The sequence below is a fragment of the Microtus pennsylvanicus genome, chromosome 6, assembly GCF_037038515.1.
Source record: "Microtus pennsylvanicus isolate mMicPen1 chromosome 6, mMicPen1.hap1, whole genome shotgun sequence".
Lineage (NCBI taxonomy): Eukaryota > Metazoa > Chordata > Mammalia > Rodentia > Cricetidae > Microtus > Microtus pennsylvanicus.
Genome location: NC_134584.1, coordinates 98,379,500 through 98,388,871, shown reverse-complemented (window position 1 = coordinate 98,388,871; position 9,372 = coordinate 98,379,500).

Sequence of the window (9,372 nt, the reverse complement as noted above, 5' to 3'; positions counted from 1 at the left end):
GTGGCCTGAAACTTCCTGTGTGAATCTCAAGTTACAAGAAGCTTTTGTGGAGCAATTGTTACATCGCCCTCAACAGAGTTAATAAGGAAAAATGCTGGCTTTATCCGTCCTGGGTAGTTTGTGCTATATGGTCATAAAAGTTACAGTTAGAAGTATAGATATGTGGATTATAAAGAATCCCCGGTATCCAAATGTCCGTGAATTTCTAATCCTTCAACAATATTATGTTTGCCTGTTAAATGCAAATTTCTGAAGCAGATTTCACCCTGGAGGAAGTTTCAAAGATACCTGTGTCACTATTAAAGATATCTGTATATTTTACAAGGCTGAGCAGATTTATAAAATGCCCATGGTTTCTCTCTTTTGGGAAAGATTTTTCGAGTGAAGAAAAAAAAATGGTGAAAAGATCAAAAGGCAGAAAAGCCAAAGAATGAGCAACAAAAACATTTCTATCTGCACTATTACAATGTACACGGGGAGCAAACAGGAAGGAATGTCTGCTGCACCGCGAGTGTCATGCTGCCTTTATTTATTTAGTCCAGGAAACAGAAAGACAATAAACTTGGATTCTTTCTACATGTGTTCAACAATCGAGCACACATTAAACAAGTACCTATCATGTGATACAGTGGTGACTAAGGAATTGAGGTATGTTCATAGCCTGTGACATTCTTTAGAATGGAAATAATGAGTCCACATGCACACCTGGTAAATGTTTGTGTGGCCAACAGAAGGATATTGGTTTTAATCTGCATCCAATGTTTTTACTAGCTCTATGACGCTGGGCAAGCTCCTTAAGCTTTGTGAGACCTGATTTTCACATCCTTAAAAGAAATCTTTGAATGCTAGTAGTTAGCAGGGACTCTCTAGCTCCAACTAGCTTTGGAAAAGGGGGTCTGCTCATAGTACCCAAAAGTAGAGAGGCCAGAGGTAGAATCATTCTGGAGAAGACCTAGAACCTCAGACTCAAAATGCTGCAGATTTTGAAATTCATAAATACACCCCTTTTCATGACTGCTATTCGTATCAGAAAAGAAATCCTCTTTGTTTCTGAATCCTACAGTTTTTAAAGCTCTTGTTTTGCCAATTTAAAGAGAAAAGTGTCCTTTTTTCTATCACAATTGTTTTTTCTAGATAGGGTTTCTCTGTATAGTCCTGATTATCCTGGAACATGCTCTAACAATTTGAATATTTATTTAAAAGGGCTTTGTACAAGTGATATGAACATTAGCCTTCACCGTATTCTCTGTAAATCCACAAATGCACCTCTTAGTAAGTTGTGAACTCCTTGGAGTGGGAAACTTAGCTTCTTTTGGCTGTTGTTTTTGTTTTATTTGGTTTTTCTTTTTTTCTCTCTCTTTTTTATTAAGAATTTTTAATGCAATCTTTTCTCATTTTACATAGCTATCCCCATTCCCACTCCCTCCCCTCTTCCTGCTTGCTCCACCTTCTCCCCCACCTCTTTATCCACTCCTCAGAAAGGGTAAGGTTTCCCATGGGGAGTCAACAAAGTCTGACACTTCACTTTGAAGCAAGACCAAGGCCTTCCCCCCATATCTCAGCTAAGAAAGGTATCCCTGCAAAAAGAATGTGCTCCTAGCTTCCAGTTCAAGCACCAGGGATAAATCCTGGCCCCACTGTCAGGGACCCCACAGACTGTCCAAGCCTCACAACTGTCCCCCCACATTCAGTAGGCCTAATTTTGTCCTATGCAGGCTCACCCGCTATCAGTCCAGGGTCAGTGAGCTCTCACTAGCTCAGGTCAGCTGTCTCTGTGGGCATCACCATCATGGTCTTGATTTCTTTGCTCATATTATCAATCCTCCCTAAATTGGGAGGACTGATCTCCAAAATATATAAAGAACCCAAGAAACTAGACATCAAATTAACACTTAATTCAATCAAAAAAAATGGGGTACAGATCTAAAAAGAGAAAAAATTTAGATTATCCCAAATGAAAGACAGTAGAGGGGATGTCTCTGATACATGAATCCACCATATCCAAGTTTCTTAGCTACCGGCATCCTGTCCCAACTGTTATAGTTTATTCTCTTATCCATGTAACATCTTAACAGGAGACAAATCCAAGTTAACAAAATGGCTTGCATTAGCAACTTTATCCCACTCACAAGACTTCTTTCAGGAGTTTGTGTTATTCATGTGCACCTGATTTTTTTTAATTTGCACGAATCTGGACCCACTTGAAGCTTTTATCCTACAAAATTTAAAACTCCCAGGTCAACATGTTGGTTTAATTACATTCTAAAAATGTAAGATACGGAAATAGATGCTTAACTGGGTAAGTGATGGGGAAAGGGGTGGGTAGCTGTCACTTGATTGTCGTGTTCTGTCAGTACCAGTGGCCTCAATATCAGAGTGAGGAAGGAGCTGTGGATATTGCAGAATAAATTGAGCGGATATTTGGGGAAGGAATTTTAATGGGAGAAGAGCGAGAGCTTTCAAGTGAATTACAAGTTTATATATACATTTCCCAGATGACTCTAAATTCTTTATTCAAACTGACAGGGGTTGGATAAATATATTACAGTCCTCTTTCGCCAGAAATGAACAACTAACAGAACGGAAAGGTATGAAATTCAGACAATATGTGAAGACCAAACACATGCTAGGGGACGTCTTGCAATACCCAAATCCCCAAAGCGAGAGCATGGGTGGATACCTAACCCGGCTTCACATGATACATGAAATCATTCTTGCCGCTTTTCTCTCAGTGAGCGCTCAGCTAATGGGGCTTTCTGGATGAGTTACAAAGAAGGATGGCGGACCTGTTTTCAAGCCAAAAGGTAGAAACACATAAACAACTGGAAAGACACAATGGGACAGTCCACGCCAGGCAATGTGAAAAAACAGTCACCAACATTAACGCCCAAGCTTAGAGTAAGAACTTGCACCTGTGCACTATTTGCGCCTTCCAGGCAGAGCTGGCTCACACTGAAGGCAGTTGCTTTTGCCCTTCCTGAGGTTTCCTCACTAGGCAGAGCAAAATGATGGATCTATAATGAAACCAGTAACAGACACGCCATCAGGTCAATCAGCCAAAAACAACAGTGCCCAGCGTTTTCTGGCATAGAACCTTCATCGTATTAGATTTTATGCCTAGTTGTGGTCACCGAATGGCTTACTTCCGGTGTTTGCAAGGTGTGCCGTTATGTCCCTGGGTTTTCAGAGGCTCTGCAAGGCAAGTCTTAACTCCTATCCAGAATCTGTTTGTTCTATTATTATTTGATTTGACATTTTAAAATTATTTACTCTTGTTCTATGTATACGTGTGTTGTGAGTGCCTGCATGTGCCATGTATATACTCTGGTATCTACAGAGGCCAAAAGAGATCATCTGAATTCCTGGAGCTGGAGCTACAGGTATTTGTGAACCACACAAAATGGGGTTAGGAACTGAACACAGATCTTCTGCAAAAGGTGCTTTTAACCACCAAGACACCGCTTGAACCCTAATTAGGCAGAATATTTTTAGTATAAGTTGAAGAATAAAATATTAAAAGGGGGTGTGGAGTGATGGCTCAGTGGTTAATAGTACTTACTGCTTGCACATTGGATTCATTGATGCAACCCCCTGCAATGCCGTTCCAGGAGGCTCAATACCACCCTTCATCTGACCTCCCCAGATGCAAGCATGACATCTATAAACATAAAAAAATAAAACCACAAAAATGATAGGGTAAGGGGACCAGTCACTAGTCCTGTTCCCAGATCTTTCTTCCCTAAGAAAGCTGAGCAAGTGTGGTTCGCAAGTGTGGGTCATCGGTGAATTTGTCCATGAGGGTAAAGGGAACAGAAGTGGGGAACAGGGTTCGGACAGCTGTGGGTACGATGGTGAAAGCCCTCCAAAAGATGACTTTGGTGAATCAGTTCAGCTTTATTCCAGGGTATGGGAAATATGTGGCATTGGGGAGCCTGGGGACAAACCCTAATTTGCATTAAGTAGCATTCACCTTTCATAAGGCTTCATATGTGGCAGCAGGGTTCTATAGCAGAACTCGTGGGGCAAGTCTTAGTGACCATACGTGCAGCAGGGGAGGCTTCTAGCTGGAAACTGTGCCAAGGGTCATCCTAGAGATAAATCAGGCTTAGAGACAGCTTTTAGATAAGGTCAGTCCTCTGGGCCCATGGACATTCTCCAGATAAGGGCAGGTGGAGCCAGGAAGTCTTGCTGTGGAGGAATGAGACCTCATGTTGCCAAGCTTTGGAAAGAGCTACCAGGCCTTGATAACTGTGACCTCTGTGCAGCAAGGCCTTTTAACAAGCAAACATCAGGCATATCTGAACTACCTAACCACACCTATGAAGAAGAACCTACTGTACTAAATGCTAAAATTGAAAAAAGAAAAAAAGAAAAGAAAAGAAATTTATTCCCTGGCAATGTTGAAGCATGCATGGTCAGCCCATATATGGTGGGTCTCTTTAACTTGTCCATGTTGGGTTTCATGGTCTAAACCTGGACGACTGACCAGGTCTCCAAAGGCCAATATAATTAGAATCTGTTTGCACTGGTTGTGATAGACCAGAGCGGAACTAAGTCCTGACTCTGACATGGATTTAGTAATGACCAGAAACCTTTATAAAGTTCTAGGTAAATTTGAAACATATTGCTCATCATTTTTTACTTCCTATGTTCTTTATTTCCAACATTTACTCATATATTTTTAGATATTAACTTGGCTAAAAGCCATATAACTAGGAACTGACCAAAAAAATACTCTACCCTGATCTTGCTAATTCAAATCAGGTGCCCATTACAGCATGTTTACTCACATCTAATTTTCACAGATGTCTGCTCAGAGCTTATCTCGGGAGAAAAGATGATCTTGATTTAGAAGTCATATTTTTAAGAAGAGCGCTGAGAAGAGAAGATACAAAGAAAAGAAGGAAGTGGAGAAATGAGGAAGATATAGAATATAATAAATGGATGGATAGATAGATAGATAGATAGATAGATAGATAGATAGATAGATAGATAGATAGATAGATAGATATTAGATAGATAGATAGATAGATAGATAGATAGATGATAGATAGATAGATAGATAGATAGATAGATAGATAGATAGATAGATAGATAGATAGACAGATGAAAGAAGGAAAACATCATCCTGTCCATCCTGTCCTCTATCTTCGGTTGTTTGAGATTTTTATAATGATTCTTACACTATTTTCTCACCTTAGGAGGATTTTAGTCTCTGAATACTCTGGCATTTTGCTCTTGTAATCTCCAAAATGAATGTAACAATAACAAAAAATTATTATTTTACTTTTTTAGTATCAAAACACAAAATGGAGCTGTATGGCTTCATAATAGCCATTCTGACTGAACAGAAGTTCACTGAGGTACATAAAGCATGGCACTGGGCAAACATTTCTGTGGCTACCAAAATCTAGCTGTGTGTGATTTGTTTGTGAGATGGCCTTCATGCAATGTGGAGTGGGCTGATCATCTCACCCCACACCTCCCACCCACTCACCTCCCCACACACATCCCTACACAAATGCACAATCCAGCTTTTTGGAGTGCCGGTTTACCCATGTACATGAAAACCATAGCTTTGCCTGTGCTTCTGGAAAAGGTTCACTTTATCTAAATGTCGGCTTAAAGGGACAACAATCATGGTGGCAAGCAAACAGACAGAAATAGGAAATAGTGGCGATCAGAGTTCTGTATGGAATAAGTGGTGGACCTAGCCAAGAAATTAAATCTGAAAGACAACCAACCTAAGAGGTTTGTTGAGGTCAAAAGATAAACTAGACAGAACATAGGCTTTGTGCATACACTGCACAGACAGGAGTGAATTCAACCCATGCATCCTAGTTCTGGCTAATGGAACTAGAGTGGCAAGAAATTACACCAGAAAGTAAAAGACAGATCAGATTTAAGAGTGTCCTTGTTCTGACTGGCCTTAACTGTCACCTTGACGCAGCCTAGAGTCATCTGAGCAGAAAATCCTCAATTGAGGAACTTAGATCAGATTGCCCTGTGGGCACATCTGTGGAAGATCGCATTGGTTGATAATTGATGAAGAAGAGATCAGCCCACTGAGGGCAGCACCATCCCTCAGCAGGTGGTTCTGAGCTGTATAAGGAAGCTAGCTAAGCATGAGTCTATGGGTTAGCCAGCAAGCAGTCTCTCTCCAATGTCTCTGTCTCAATGTCCTGTCCCTCAATAATGGATTGTGACTTGGAAGTAAATATGAAATGAACACTTTCCTTTCTTGAGTTGATTTTGGTCAGTGTTTTATCATGACAGCAGAAAGGAAAGGAAGCCTGAAGTGTACTTCAGCCCTCAGCCAATCCGAATATTCCTCATCAGTTGATACAAATTCTGCTGGCTTGAAGTATTTAAACACACCCTGACCAATACACAGCTGATCACTAAACTCCCAAAAATGGAAACAACCTTAGAAATAGACTGCTGAAAATATAAAGCAGGAAAAAGAACTGAGAAGAACCTTCAGTGGCCATATATTGCAAGGAATATGGGTTTCAACGAGTCAGTTCTGGCAAGTTATCAAAACAAACAGCAACCACTCTCAATAGAAAAACACTCCGAATTCAGAATTATTGCAGTACGTAAAACATTGGGCATTCAGCAGATCATGAGACATGCAAAGAAATGAGAAGGCATGGCCATATTTAGAAGCAAATCAATAGAGATGATGCATGTTCTCAGATGCTGAGGCTAGCAATGACTTCAAAGAAACTGTTAAATATGCTCAAAGAACTAAACGAAGACATGTTAAATAAGGAAGCTATTACAGTAACTCGGTGAATGAAAAGTTAAAAAATCTTTTAAAAATATAAATTCTGCAGCTGAAAATTCAGTAACTGAGCATTTTAAATAGGGACACTCGGCAGCAGATTTTAGATGAAAGAAGAACCAGAAAACTTGAAGACAGGCCAGGAGGAAGCAACTGAAAGGGCAGGGCTAGAGAAAGGGAGAAAACAATGAACAGAGCTTCAGACACATGGGGAAAACCAGCTCACTAGCACACAGGCAATGCAAGTTCCAGGAGAAGCAGACAAACAAGGGGGCAGGCAAGGATCTGAAAGAAAAACGGTACATTAAAAATTCAACACGAGCTGAGAAGTACTAATGCACAGTGTACAACAGCTCAACCAACTCCAAATGGATGAACACAAGAAGATCCACAGCTAGCTATGTCAGAATTACCCAGAAATCCTCAGGAGTGTCACCAATGGAAACTGACACAGGGTAAAATGGGTAACTTATACCAGTGGGCGTCAACCTTCCTAATGCTGCAGCCCTTTAATACAGCTCCTCAGATTGTGGTGACCCTCCATTAAATTATTTTATTGCTACTTCCTAACTGTAACTTTACTACTGTTAGGATTGTAATATAAATATCTGATAGACAGGATATCTGATATGTGACCCTCAGAGGGGTGGGGACCCACAAGTGGAGAACCACTGCTTTATAGAGACCTATACTAAAAGAAGAGATGCAACCAGTCCCTTGCTAAATAGTAGCAGTAAAAGCAAACTAAACCCAAAGCAAACAGGAGAGAAATGGAATTTTAAAAACTGAAATAAGAGAAACACTGAAAACAAAAACAAGGAAAAAAAATGTTTTCCAAAAGGATAACCAGCATAATCTTACCTAACCCAGTCAAGAAAATGAGAGGGGACTGGTATTAATATAAATATAGCAGAAATTAATATAAATATATAATATATTTATAATTTATTAATTTATATGGATATAAATTAATATAAATATAACAGAAAATATTCATAAATTAGTAGAGATGTTGTGTGCATAAGTTAAGGAAATGTTCTGCACAGCTGTATGTATGTCAACAGCCTAGACTGCTGAGATGGAATGAGCAAATCCTTATGAATACCGAGATCTCTAAAGCTGTCTCATGATGAAAGAGAAAATTTGGTAGAGTAAAGCATGCAATTTGAATTATTCATTTAAAATAGTCCCACAAAGAAAAGCACAAATACGATCAAATATTTGAAGAAGTAATACCAACCCTTCTCAAAACCTTTCAGAAGGTTAAGAAATGGATATTTCCAGATCGTGCCGAGAAACTGATACTGTATTTGACCAAGGCAGAGACGTCTAAAGAAAAAACTCAAGGATAGATAGCTTACTTGCGAAAGGGCACTTAATTTTCATGAGCACGTGAGCTCCAGGCAAATGGGAGATCCCATCCGCAAAAGAGATGGATGATATTCCTGAGGATGATAGCCAGGGCTGTCCTCTGACCTCCACGTACACACACATGCGCACATGACAGACATGCATGTATATACATGGACACATGGACACACACATGGACACACAAAGAGAGACATGTATGTATATACATGTATGTATTACACACACATACATGCAAAGAGAGATGTGCGAGTATACGTATGTACTCATGTATGCACACATGCACACACAAAAAGAAACAAAAATCAATATTCCTTATGATCATAAATACCCAAGATCCTTAAATACAAGCTAATGTCAACAGCATACAAGCACAATCCTTTCACTGTGCAGTGTGAGACTTGCCCCAGAAAAGCGAGGTGTTTGACATCGAAATCTCTGTTACTGTGATGTGCCATGTTAGTCAAAGAATGCACAGACATTATCTGATCATGTCAGACGGAAAGCGTTTGGACTGTGTTCTGGAGAACACCACCTATGACTTTATGAATGGCACTGGAGCTATTATCTAGGAAACGTTGCCTGTGGTCATCTGAAAGGACACTGGAGAGTGTGATGTTACAGAAGGAGGATCTCATTGGGGCAAACTGAGCACCTGGATCTGAAAGACTGGAAGCAACAAATACTCTTACATATGGTGACAATGTGGACTTAGGCCATCAAGGGAGGTGGGACCTATGCCAGCGCTGGTGGCTGACTGTCAGCCTCAGTGACAGCATGTGGTTCTTTACTGTCAGTCACACACTTCCCCCCGCCCCACTGTCGCAAGCTTTCACACTCTCCTAGACACAAGTCCATCCCAGAAGAGTCTTATACATGACTCAGCCAACTAACTGACCCTTCAGCTGCCCACACACCCGGATGACTAGCCTTCCTTCCTTCCTGGAGCCCACAACTTCCTGGAGTCTACCACTGCTACCACTGAATTCAGAGTGCAACCAGACCTCTTTCCGCCTTTCACTAATAAGTCAAAACTGAACATGACCTCAGCAAAAATTCGGCTTTTATGATTTCAACTGATGTGAGTCTTTAAAGCCTGTACATCTGACACTGTGACATCATATATTAGACCTAGGATGCGATGCAATTAGTGAAATTGTACATTTCTGTCACCCGTGATTTAACTTTCTCCACGCTATGGGAACTTACAGTCAGGA